We start from the raw sequence: 12,561 nt of genomic DNA, 5'->3' as shown, positions 1-12,561 counted from the left end.
GCACGAGGTGCCTGATCAACCTACCCACAGTCCTAAAATTGGGGATCCGAGCTAAAAAGCTCAAACACCCAATTCGATTTGAGCAAGTTGATGGATCCTTACTGGGGGAAACTTACACTACACACTTGACCGAGCCAGTGAGGCTGGAGCTAGCAGATCACTGGGAAATGATTCGGTTCATAATAGCCCCCAAGATGACAGACCCAGTCATACTGGGACTCTCGTGGCTGGACAAATGGGGTCCAATCATCTGGTGGCAAGAGGGGACCCACAGGTTAAGGATAGCAAAGGGCCCCCAACCCCTGCCGCCCCAACCAGGGGAGATGCCCCCCACGCAGGGACCCCAATCCCTCCCACCTCAGCAAAAGAAGACACCACCAACACAAGGGCCCCTCCCTGAGGGTACAGCGGAGCAACTGTCGGCCGCATCCGACAGCTCTTATGACACAGATCAGATCCCAGGGGAGTACCAAGACCTTGCAGAGGTATTCAGCGAGGCCAAGTGTGACGTTCTACCCCGCCCCCCACCGCGAAGCCGATTGCGCCATCGAGATCATCCGTGGAGCGAAACTGCCTAAACCTAAACTGTATGCCATGACGCCCCATGAAATGCAGGAAATGCGGAACTACATAGACAAGAACTTACAAAGGGGTTTCATTGAGCCAGCTAAACCGCAGGTCGCGGCACCGGTCCTTTTCAAAGAGAAGAAAGACGACTCTATGCACCTGGTGGTTGATTTTAGAAGTATCAACGCCGTTTGCGTACACAACTTATATCCCTGTCAGCCTCCTCTGGAACCACCTGTGCTCCGCGAACAAACACCACACGCACACACTCAAAGGTGAAGCTATCTAGTTTAATCGTAGCTTACACGGTGGTCATACAGTGAGCACTGAAGTTTTCTGATGAAAAACAAAGTCGGAGACGCCCGATTCCTCCGCTTATCTGGCTTTATAGAACGCCCCCAAGCGCCCCGCCCTTGCTCAATTGTGCATTTAAAGTGACCGCGCTATTTACTCCTTCAGGTTCGTTGTGGATTGCCAGTTACTTCCGGATCTCGCTGTCCCTCGTATTGAAGGGCGTTTGTTTCCTTTGACATCGTTTTATTGACCCTGTCCCCAGATTCCCTATACCGTCCACCACCTGATATCACTGTGCCCTGCTAAACGCTACAACACCCCCCTTCACCGTGTCTCTGTTCTTCTGGCTTGTCACAGTCCCCGGGATCATGTGTCGAGGGAATGGCTGACACTCGACAATCCCCTTCCCCTCATGAAGGACATGCTAGCCCACCTGGCCAAAGGAAAAGTTTTCACCAAACTAGACCTTCAGGAAGCTTACTACTGAATACGCATCAGGGAAGGAGATGAGTGGAAAACGGCATTCAACTGCCCCCTGGGCAGTTTCCTGTTCAAGGTAATGCCCTTTGGACTGCAAGGAGCCCCGGCGGTGTTTATGCAGCTGATAAATGAAGTCCTACATGAGCACCTTTACAAAGGGGTCCTCGTCTACCTGGACGATATTCTCATTTACATGGAGACCATAGACGAACACATACACCTTGTCCGCCAAGTCCTGGAAAAACTGCTGAGGGCGAACCCGTATGTCAAACTGTCAAAATGCGAGTTCCACCGATCACGACTAGACTACCTAGGCTACCGAGTATCAACCGAAGGAATAGAGATGGACCCAGCGAAAGTCCAATCAGTTCTACAGTGGCAGCCCCCTCGCACCCACAGACAACTGCAAAAATTCCTAGGGTTCGCGAACTTCTACAGACAATTCATCCCCTCGTTCGCAAGAATTGCCAAACCTCTGATGGACCTCCTAAAGACAGGGAGTCCGGCAACAAAACCCCACCCGGGACAACCCCTACAGTGGGACCTGACCTGCCAACGGGCATTCGAGACACTAAAAGAGATGTTTGCAAAAGAACCTGTCTTAAAGCATCCTGACCCTGAACAGCCCTTCATTATCCAAGCAGATGCAAGCGATGTGGCAGTGGGGGCTGTGCTGCTCCAAAAGAACAGCCAAGGTAATCTACAACCTTGTGTCTACACCTCCCGCAAGCTCACCGACATGGAGAGGCGATGGGTGGCATGGGAGAAGGAAGCGTTCGCGGTGAGTTGGGTGTTGTTGACCTGGCGACACCTACTAGAGGGAGGCCAGAAACCGTTCAAAGTTTGGACTGATCATAAGAATCTGGAGGCCCTCAAAACCCCATGGAAATTGTCGCCCAGGCAGGTCCGGTGGGCTCAATACTTCAATCGCTTCAACTTCGAGCTCAAGCACATCCCAGGGGGGAAGAACTTTCTGGCTGATGCCCTCTCCCGGATGCCCCAATACAACAGTGAGCGGGAGCAGGTAGTGAATGCCATCATCCCCTCCACTCAAGCAGTGGGTCAGGTGGTCACCAGATGGCAACGACGCGACCAGCAGGGCCAACCTGCAAGTGACTTAACTACAAGACTCAAAACCGAAACAGCAGCGGACCCCTGGTTTCGAGACAATCAACACCTCTTGACAAAAAGGGATGACCTAGCATGGAAGGGGACAAAACTCTATGTCCCACAGACTCTACGCACCCTGATCCTCAAGAGGAGCCATGATGTTAAACCAGTGGGACATTTTGGCTTCCTAAAGGCTCTGCACTTAGCACGGAGACAGTTCTGGTGGCCCCACATGAGAAAGGACATAGACAGTTATGTAAAAAGTTGTACCATCTGTGCCACGATGAAGAGATGACCAGGATGCCCTCCCGGGCTGCTGCAACCAGTAGCTGAACCAACGAGACCATGGGAGGAGATTGCGATGTATTATAATATTTATACAATTTTTATGCCTTATTTGTACACCACCCAGAATCGCTCTGTGAGGGACATGGATGATTTCTAAATGTAGTAAATAAATAAACTAAATAAATCACTGGCCTAAACCTGGCCAGAAAAGGGATAAACAAGCCCCATCACAGGGCTTTTGATGGAGAACATGAACAAAACCAGGGATTGTAGCAACATATTTTATTTTATTTTAGGAATTTATTTGTGCACCTAATTTGCAACAGTGCAACTCTAAGCACCATACATCAATAAAAACAGAATTTCAAAGACCTTAATAACAAAACAACCCAAAATCAATAAGAACAAAACAGCAACTGTTGGGGTCCACCAACATATCTCACATCCTGGTCCCACCAATCAGGTTTTCAAAGACTTTCTGAAGGCTATCAGGGTTGGGACCAGTCATATTTCATGGAGGGGGGGAGCATTCCACCAGTACTAAAACGATACATTAAAAACTGCATTAAAATTAAAATTAGATTAACATTTTAAAAATGCAAGGTTTTTTTCAAGCACAAACCTGCTACTTCTGCATAATGGTTTTTTTAAAAAAAAAATACAACCAGCAGGGTGGGTGGGTGCTATTAAATAATAAGGATGGAGCACAAAATTGGGAATAGTGAAAAGAGAATAAGGGAAACTGCAGCCCAAAGTCACTTTGTAGAGGAGAGGGTGTGTGTGTGTGTGTGTGTGTGTGTGTGTGTGTGTGTGTGTTACCTGTATGAGTATATGTATATTACCTGTATACAGACACATATATACACATATATACATGTATATGTATATATATACACACACATATATGTATACACATACATACATGTGTGTGTGTGTATGTATGCGAATTTTAAAATACGGTATAAGTAGAAACAGTCCGTTTGCATAAAGGTAGGCAAGGCGAGACCTCAGTGAGGAGAGGGAGCAAAGGAAAGGGGCGAAAGGAAAGCCTCCGGTGAGGGAGAGGCTGCCCAACCACTCACCGACCCACACGGGCGTCCCTCTCCTCCATAGCCCTCGGCTCGCTATGACGCTGCCAACAAACAACACCACCGCAGCTACTGCGCATGCTCGCCCGCCTCTCCTCTCGGAGGCCCAACCTCCACCCTCAACGGAACTCAACGTCTTTGGCCTAGCTGTGCGCTTAGCACAGTGCGCAGACGCGGACGCTCATCCTAGCTAGGCAACCAACGCTCCACCTCTTTGACGACGGTTGGAAAGTGGGTGGGATTATTATTCTAAACTTGGTTGGGAGAAGGGGACGGGACAAGAAGGCGATTGGATAAAGCGTAGAAGAGCTTGCGTTCTGGTCCCCTCTGATTGGAGCCTACGTTGGAGAAAGATACTGTTACCATAGCTAGGCTGGCATATTGGCTCTTTCCATCTATTGATATTGAGATCTTCTTCTTCTTGTGCCATATCCATCATAGGACGTTGGCGATCATGTTGGTGATCCTGTTTTTATCAACGAAAAAGTGCTGTTGAGTTTTGTTCAAACCAGTCCCTTAGATTTTGAAGCCATGATGTTCTTCTTCTGCCTGGACCTCGTTTGCCTTCAATTTTTCCTTGGAGGATTAAGTGAACTATGCCGTATTTTTCTGAGCGTTGCATCACATGTCCAAAATATTCCAACTTTTGCTTTTTTATGGTTTTGATTATTTCCCTTGGCTTTCCCAGGTGGCTTATCACCTCCTCATTTCTGATTTTGTCAACCCAACTTATACGTAACAGCCGCCTGTAAATCCACTTTTCAAATATTCTATCTCTATCTCAATAATGATATTGAGATAGAGATAGGGATGCTGCAATGGTCATAAGTGTGCAACGGTTGTATGTGTGAAAAATGGTCATAAATTTTTTCAGTACCGTTCAAATGGTCACTAAATGAACTGTTGTAAGTTGAGGACTACCTGTATGTGGATAAGGCAACATAAAGCCACTTTTGGCCTGCCTGGTATTCACACACTCACCCGAATGGAGTGGCAGAACATGAATTCAGAGAAATATTTATAGCATTCCTCCACATTGGGCAGTGGTGTTTCTATACAAAAATAACATGGTAGGAATAAGCAAAAGATCTACTTTAACCTCTTTCCTTTCCTCCCCATCCTTCTTTCTGGTTCTAGCCTCACCCTGCTGCCCCGTTCCCCACCTGTCTCTGGTGGGGCCCTTTTTCCTCCCACTTCTATGGCTGGCTGCTCTTGCTCAGAGACATTTTCTCATAATTCTGCCCACATAACATCAAAGGCAAACATAGCACATGGGACTGGCAGTACTATAGCCAGCCTAAGACAAACAGGGTCAGGGCAAACTGCAGAAGCTTAATGTGATTTGGACATCTGAAACAACTATTATTTTCTCCCCTATCTATCACACAGCCTATTGCACTATTAAACTCAATACCAAGAGCCTTGGTAGTACAGTGGTCTAAGGCACCCTGTTATTAAGCTGGTTATTAAGACCAGCTGCCTGCAATTACTGCAGGTTCGAATCTCGCCAAGGCTCAAGGTTGACTCAGCCTTCCATCCTTTCTAAGGTAGGTAAATTGAGGACCCAGTTGTGGGGGCAATAAGCTGACTTTGTATAAATATACAAAAGAATGAAGGCTATTGCTTAGCGCATTGTAAGCCGCCCTGAGTCTCCGGAGAAGGGCGGCATATAAATCAAATTAAAAAAAAAATATTATTCAATATTCAATATGAATCCGAGTGCAATTCAAGGTGTTGGTTACCACCTTTAAAGCGCTCCATGGCATAGGACCAGGATATCTACGGGACCGCCTTCTGCCACCAACAGCCTCCCACCAACCAGTTCGCTCCCACAGAGAGGGACTCCTCAGGGTGCCGTCGGCCAAGTTGTGCCGGCTGGTGACACCCAGGAGGAGAGCCTTCTCTGTCGGAGCTCCTGCCCTTTGGAATGAATTGCCCCCGGATATTCGTAACATCTCTGATCTCCGGGTCTTTCGCTGTGCCCTCAAGACCCTACTGTTCCGACAGGCGGGGCTGTCTAATTGAATGATTTTAAATTGGGTTTTAACTTTTGGTTTTAAAATTCGGCCAAAACTATTTAATGATTTTAATTAATTTTAACTATGATATTGCATATTTATGTTTTTAATTGGCTGTACACCCGAGTCCTTCGGGAGGAGGGCGGTATATAAATAAAATAATAATAATAATTATTATTATTATTATTAATAATATTATTATTAATAATATTATTATTATTAATATTAATATTAATAAATAAATATGTTGCTTAGAGCCTTGGGACTGAAGCTTATAAACCAGGTTTCATTCGATAAACTGTTTATCATTCAATAGATTGCAATAAAGCATTGTTTACTATAACTGTTAGCTTATATGTATCTTCACCATTGTGGTGATTAATTATATTTGCACATGTATCTCGGACAACTACTAAGAAGCAGCATGTGACTTGTAGCATTACAGTTTATTCAACAAGCCATAGTTCAAAAAAGTGTGATGTGTCAACTCCATTATAAGGAGAAGATGTGTTCAAGTTTACTTGCAGGATATCTAGCCACTCAGGTTTCAAATATTTCCCTCATGCTTCCTACTGCAATGCACTATATTAATTTTATTACTGTTATGTCAAATTACATATGATATCTGGTAATTCCACTACAGGTAGTCCTTGACTTACAACCGTTCATTTAGTGACCATTCAAAGTTACAACAGCACTGAAAACAGTGACTTTTTCACACTTACAACCATTGCAGCATCCCCATGGTCACGTGATTGAAATTTGGATGCTTGGCAACTGACTCCTATTTATGACGGTTGCAGTGTCCTGGGGTCATTTTGTTCGATCGAAATTTCCACGATGCTGGTGATGACCTGTTGTGCCAGCTATTGTGCTGCTAACTTTCCATCTTTCTTCTTGCAGCATCCTGCTTTCTTCGATTTCTCTCTTCGGAATGTAGATATATTTAATTCTGTGAATTTTTCTGTCACAAAAGTTGAACAGATCTGTTGGCGTCAGTATTTGGTCGGTTGATGGTCGCTGGAGGCTGGCTTGAGCAGCCAAACATTTAGTCATGCTGCCAACTCCATCGCATGGTGATTTGGTGAAACAAAATCACATGGTGAAACATTCACAGACTTAAATATATATATACGTTCCGAAGGAAGAAATCAAAGAAAGGAGGATGCTACAAGTAGAAAGATGGAAAGTTAGCAGCACAATAGCTGGCACAACAGGTCATCACCAGTTTGTGCCAGTTGATTCAAATTCGATTTCTGTCAGCAAAGTTTCAAATGGCACAGTTAACTTTGTGGCCACAATGTCCAAATTCCGTCAATCCGAATTTAAAATTGGCCAACCTATTTCCCAGTTGTTATGTTGCCTGCATTTATGACAAAAAATGGTGGGTAGGCAACATCGTGGAAATTTCGATCGAACAAAATGATGCGTTGGTAACATGTATGCATCCGTGAGGCCCTGCTCATTCATTTTATTGGCCTGAAAGACAAATGTTTGTTGGGTTCCAGAACCACATCTTATTTGTGTGCTTCCAGCGCCTTCAGTTACATCATCAGGTCGACAATATCAATTCCCAGAAGCGATGCTAAAGAACGTGGGGCGGAAATTCAATAATAAATAAGCAATCGTTGGAATTTGGCAGTACAAACAGTATGGACTTCGGCTTGGAAACCATATAAGATACCCACTTTAGGCTTGGGAACCTAGGATAAGCTGCCCAATTGCCAGCTTGGGAACCGGACAGATACCCACACAAGGCTTTGGAACCTCGAGGAAGAAACCAAACTACAGGCTTGGAATCCTGAACCAAGAAGCTCACCCGTGGCTGGTATTACATGGCTATCAGGTGTGCCCCCTATGGTGATGGGGTTGCTGGGTCAAGTGCCTGAACTGGTAATGACAATGTCACCATGGACCAACGCAATATAATAGTAGTAATGATGTCCATATAAAACAAACAAGACGAAACAATAATAGAATGCATGTGACGCTGCCATAGCAATGTCCTCCACTTTGTCCCTATTTTTAGGGCTTTATACGTCAGCGATGAAACACCAACTCTACTTTTTTAGGGGGGTTGAAACATGCTTTTTCTAATGAGAATGATTTAACAGAGTTTCCAGAAGGACTTTTTTGTAAAAGTGGGCTGAAAATACCCTATTTTTGGCATTTTTACAAAAACTGTCAAATTTACACGCAATTTGTGAACTACTGGAAAGCAGTAGAATGAAATTTTATATTCGACAACCTTGTGTTGCTAAGTTATTATGCACAAAGTTTCACATTTCTCATACCTTTCCTTCCAGATATAAGAAGCCAAAATTTACCCTTTTTTCGTGCCGCAGTCATTTTCGGCCAACTTTGCTCCCAATTATCTAGATGGAGATCGCTCATGAAAATGTTTTTATTATTTTGTTTAATAGAGCACAACAATATTGCCAGAGATATTATGTCTCAAAGTTGCTGAAATCTCAGTCATAATGTCGAAGGCTGCGGTATGGGGTCATACAAATGACTATATCTCCGCAAGTATTGCATTGGCAAACATAACACTTTACCAATGTTCATTGGGGACATGTGTGCATGTTCACACCAAATTTCATCAAAATCTGTGATGGTCGACCTGGGAGCCCCAGACCATTTGACATGGAATGACCCGTGTGGAGGTGGGCTGGGATTCTTTTGCAACTCATTTTTGAGGTCTACTGTACATTGATTTGCTCCTTTTTTTTTTTAGTTGGGAGAATGGAAAAAAGGAATGGAGCAGGATGGGAAACCTTCCTCCCGGGTCAAATCAAGTTAAAGCTAGTAATAATCAGATTGGAAAACTGGTTTAAGACAGCTTTCCCCCAATCTGATGCCCTGCAGATGTGGTTGGCTTACCAATCCTTCTCAGTCAACTCAGCAACTGGGCACTGTAGTCCAGGGGACAACAGTGGGGAAGATTGATAAACTAATAGTGTTTCTCAACCTTGGCAACTTGAAGATGGGTGGACTTCAACTCCCAGAATTCCCCAGCCAGCTTAGATTTCTGGGAGTTGAAGTCCACCCATCTTCAAGTTGCCAAGGTTGAGAAATACTGAAGTAATACATATCCCTCAATGCGTTGGATCTGGAGACATATAAAGTTGCTGTCAGGTTTTCAGGCCATCTTCAAATAAATTACGTCTCAAACAAAGTCCTTTTTGGAACAAACTTCCATTTTATTTAGCACGGCAACTTTTACACTGACTCCATGCAGCCAGCACTGATGTGCTGGCCCAAAATCCCTCCTCTTCCTTCCCCCACTCCTCTGCATTCATTGGCCATCTTCCCAATCATTCACCCCTGATCTACTGCTCCAATTCAAAGAATTTTCCCCCTCCCATCCATCTCCTAGGGGACATTATCTCCAGCTAAAAAAAGTAGGTGAAAGGCAACCATCCCGTTGCAGACACTTTCGTTCCCCTTCTCATGTCAGCACTAGGATAAATGCATTTTGACGTGCTGACAGTTGCATGACGTGGGCTTAGGCCATTGGCCAGCCTAAATTTGAGTTCTTTTCTTTCTGAAAGAGGCTTTCAGATTGGAGATGGTCTGTTTCTCAGTTCCATCAGTTTGAGATCCATTCACTTGGGAAGGAATCTTGGACCTTGGGAGTGCAAGGTGGGTATGCTGTGCGATTGTGGCCTTTCTTACTTTTGAGGGCAAAATTTGCAGGACACTGAAGGGGCCAAAACTTCCTAATAACCCTCCCTTCCAAGCTTGGTTTACCTAAAATGAGTTATTTTACATCAACCAATCATGTAAAATAATGGGATTAAAAATAAAGAGAGCATTATCTGATCGCCCCTTTTCTTCCAGGGCTGCCAAAAGATTTACCATCTTTCTCTCTTCTACAGAAGCTATGGTTGAGAATACAGAAACGGGACTGTCTCCTTTGCAAGAGGAATTGGAGGAAGCTGGGGCCCCTGCAGAAAATATGTGGAGGGCTTCAGAAGCACAGAGCTTGGAGCTGGTATGGTGTAGGGGTTTCAGAGGCGAACAATCCACAGCTCCCTAGATTGTCCCTTTGCCATTAATAGCCACTCTATTTAGCCTCAGGAGGGAGATAATAATTATCTATCTTATAAATTATAAATGCTAACTAATACATTTTTGGCACTGCGGGACCTGAAGCCCGAGTGGCTGATGGCAGTGCTTCTCTTGGGTTGCTTATTAGCAATAGGAATAGCACTTACTTATATACTACTTCACAGTGCTTTACAGCCCTCTCTAAGTGGTTTACAAAGTCAGCATATTGCCTCCAACAATCTGGGTCCTCATTTTACCGACCTCGGAAGGATGGAAGGCTGAATCAACCTTGAGCTGGTCAGGATCAAACTCCTGGCAGTCAGCAGAATTAGCCTGCAATCCTGCATTCTAACCACTGCGCCACCTGGGCTCTTTATTGGAATTACAATTCACTCTGCTTCACCCATTTATAGGTCCCACAGCTGCCCTGCGGAACTTCATCATCTCACAACTCAACCAGGAGTTAACCCAGCTGTGCCTTTCCATGACTACTGTCTAAAAGTCACAGAGGATCAGTTTAACGACAAGCTGATCCAGCTGGAGAAAGGTTCTGCTGTCAACAAGGGCAAGAAGTAAGCAGACTAGAAAGGTTGGGGTGCAAGAGGACCATTTCCTGTCCCAGGGTTGTTTCTTCATTTCCGGGGCTTCTGCAGAAAGGGGTCACCAAAAGACCAAGACAGCATGCAGGGAATGGCAGTTAAAATACAGGGAGCAGATGGATTTCTAAAAGACTTTTGAAAATGTGACAAGAGTTTACAGAAAATCTCTTCTGAGATGGTAAGGTCGTAGCAGGAAATGTTGCATAAAGCAGATGATGTTATGATATTAAAGTGTGGTTAAAATATTGTCTATTGTTTATTTTTTTCTAGGTCAAAAGTAGCGGTATTAAAGTCAAAGGCCAATCTGAGACTGAATACAAGTAGTCCTCCATTTACATCCACATTTGAGCCCAAAATTTCTGTTGCTAAGCAAGGCAGTTAAGCGAGTTTTACCCCATTTTATGACCTTTTTTGCCACAGTTGTTAAGCAAATCTGGCTTCCCCCATTGGCTTTGTTTGTTGGAAGCCAGCTGGGAAGGTTACAAATGGTGATCACATGACCCCAGGATGCTGCAACTGCCAAAATTACATGTCAGTTGGCAAGCGTCTGAATTTTGATCACATAACCGTGAGGATGCTGCAATGGTCGTAAGTGTGAAACCTGGTCAAAAGTCACTTTTTTCAGTGCCGTTGTAACTTTGAATGGTCACTAAATGAATGGTTTGTAAACTAAGGAACACCTTTAAGGAGTTCCCATATTTAATTAGAAAAAAAACTAGAGTGTCAGTTTGGTGGTGTGGTGTACAGGTAGTCCTCGACTTAAGAACAGTTAATTTAGTGACCATTTGAAGTTACAATGGCACTGAAAACAGTGACTTATGGCCATTTTTCACACAACCGTTGCAGCATAGCCATGGTCACGTGATTTATATTTGGATGCTTGGCAACTGACTCACATGACAGTTGCAGTGTCCCAGGGTCATGTGATGCCCTTGTGCAACCTTCTGACAAGCAAAGTCAATGGGAAAACCAGATTCACTTAACAACCATGTTACTAATTTAACACCTGCAGTGATTCAGTTAACAAATATGGCAAGAAAAGTTGTAAAATGGGGTAAAACTCACTTAGCAAATTTCTCACTTAGCAACATAAATTTGGGGCTCAACTGTGGTTGTAAGTCAAGGACTAACTGTAAAGTGCTGGACTAGAAATCAGGAGATCTTGAATTCTAATATCCTTTCAGACAGGAAAGGAGGCTTTGGGTAGCTCACACACTCTTAGCCCAACCTACCTCATAGTGTGGTTCTTGTGAAGAAAACAGAAAGTGAGAGCGTTATGTATGCTACCTTGAGTTGCACAAGATAGGCAGGATATAAATAAATACGTTCAGGTTTTGGAAAGATTCTGGGGAGCCTGGTGCCTTAGGTTGAGCACTCCTGACCAACATAATGTACCATGGCTGGGCAAAGAGAAATATTTCTTTCATTAGAAGCTTTGCCTGGAATATGGCTGTGCCAACTAGACTCCAATGAACTTGGTATGGTTGTTTTGGGCAAACCTTCCCTGATCCCAACCCAGTTCCATCCACTCTGTCATTGTGGCCTAAACATTTTTCCTGGAATATGCCAAATTCCATCTGCATCGTTCCCTCCACTTTGGGCACAGTGCTTGGGAATTTCTGGGACTTGGGGCGAACCATGATGGGTAAATGAGCATGTCTGGCAGGGCCCCTGTTTCAGCAGAAATTATTATGAATTCCTCCTCCAAGTCTTGTAATGAAAAGGAAGCCCAAGTCTGAAGACAGCTGTGGTCTCATTTCACTTTTATTATAGTTTGGACAATCATAAGGTGGGGGATGGCAGAAAACAAAAAACAAGAAGCAGTTCAGCAAAAAGGCCACATCCACTACTTGATTGCAAAAGGAGAGATGCAAAACCTGATCCCACACCTGATCTCCAATACTGACCAAATCTAAAGACACGGACTGTTCCCTCAGCAGAAGGCACTCCCGTGAAGGATGAGACCCCAGAACGGTCCTTACTACGCTAAGGGCTACATCAGGGGCTCCAGGTCTTGCAGCAGAAAGCACGTTGCTCTCCCCAGTCCCTCCCTTTGGACCAACA

The sequence above is a fragment of the Pituophis catenifer genome, unplaced genomic scaffold (genome assembly GCF_029215685.1).
Source record: "Pituophis catenifer annectens isolate HBS135680 unplaced genomic scaffold, rPitCat1.0.hap2 SCAF_5, whole genome shotgun sequence".
Taxonomy (NCBI): Eukaryota; Metazoa; Chordata; class Lepidosauria; order Squamata; family Colubridae; genus Pituophis; species Pituophis catenifer.
This window is presented reverse-complemented; position numbering follows the sequence as displayed.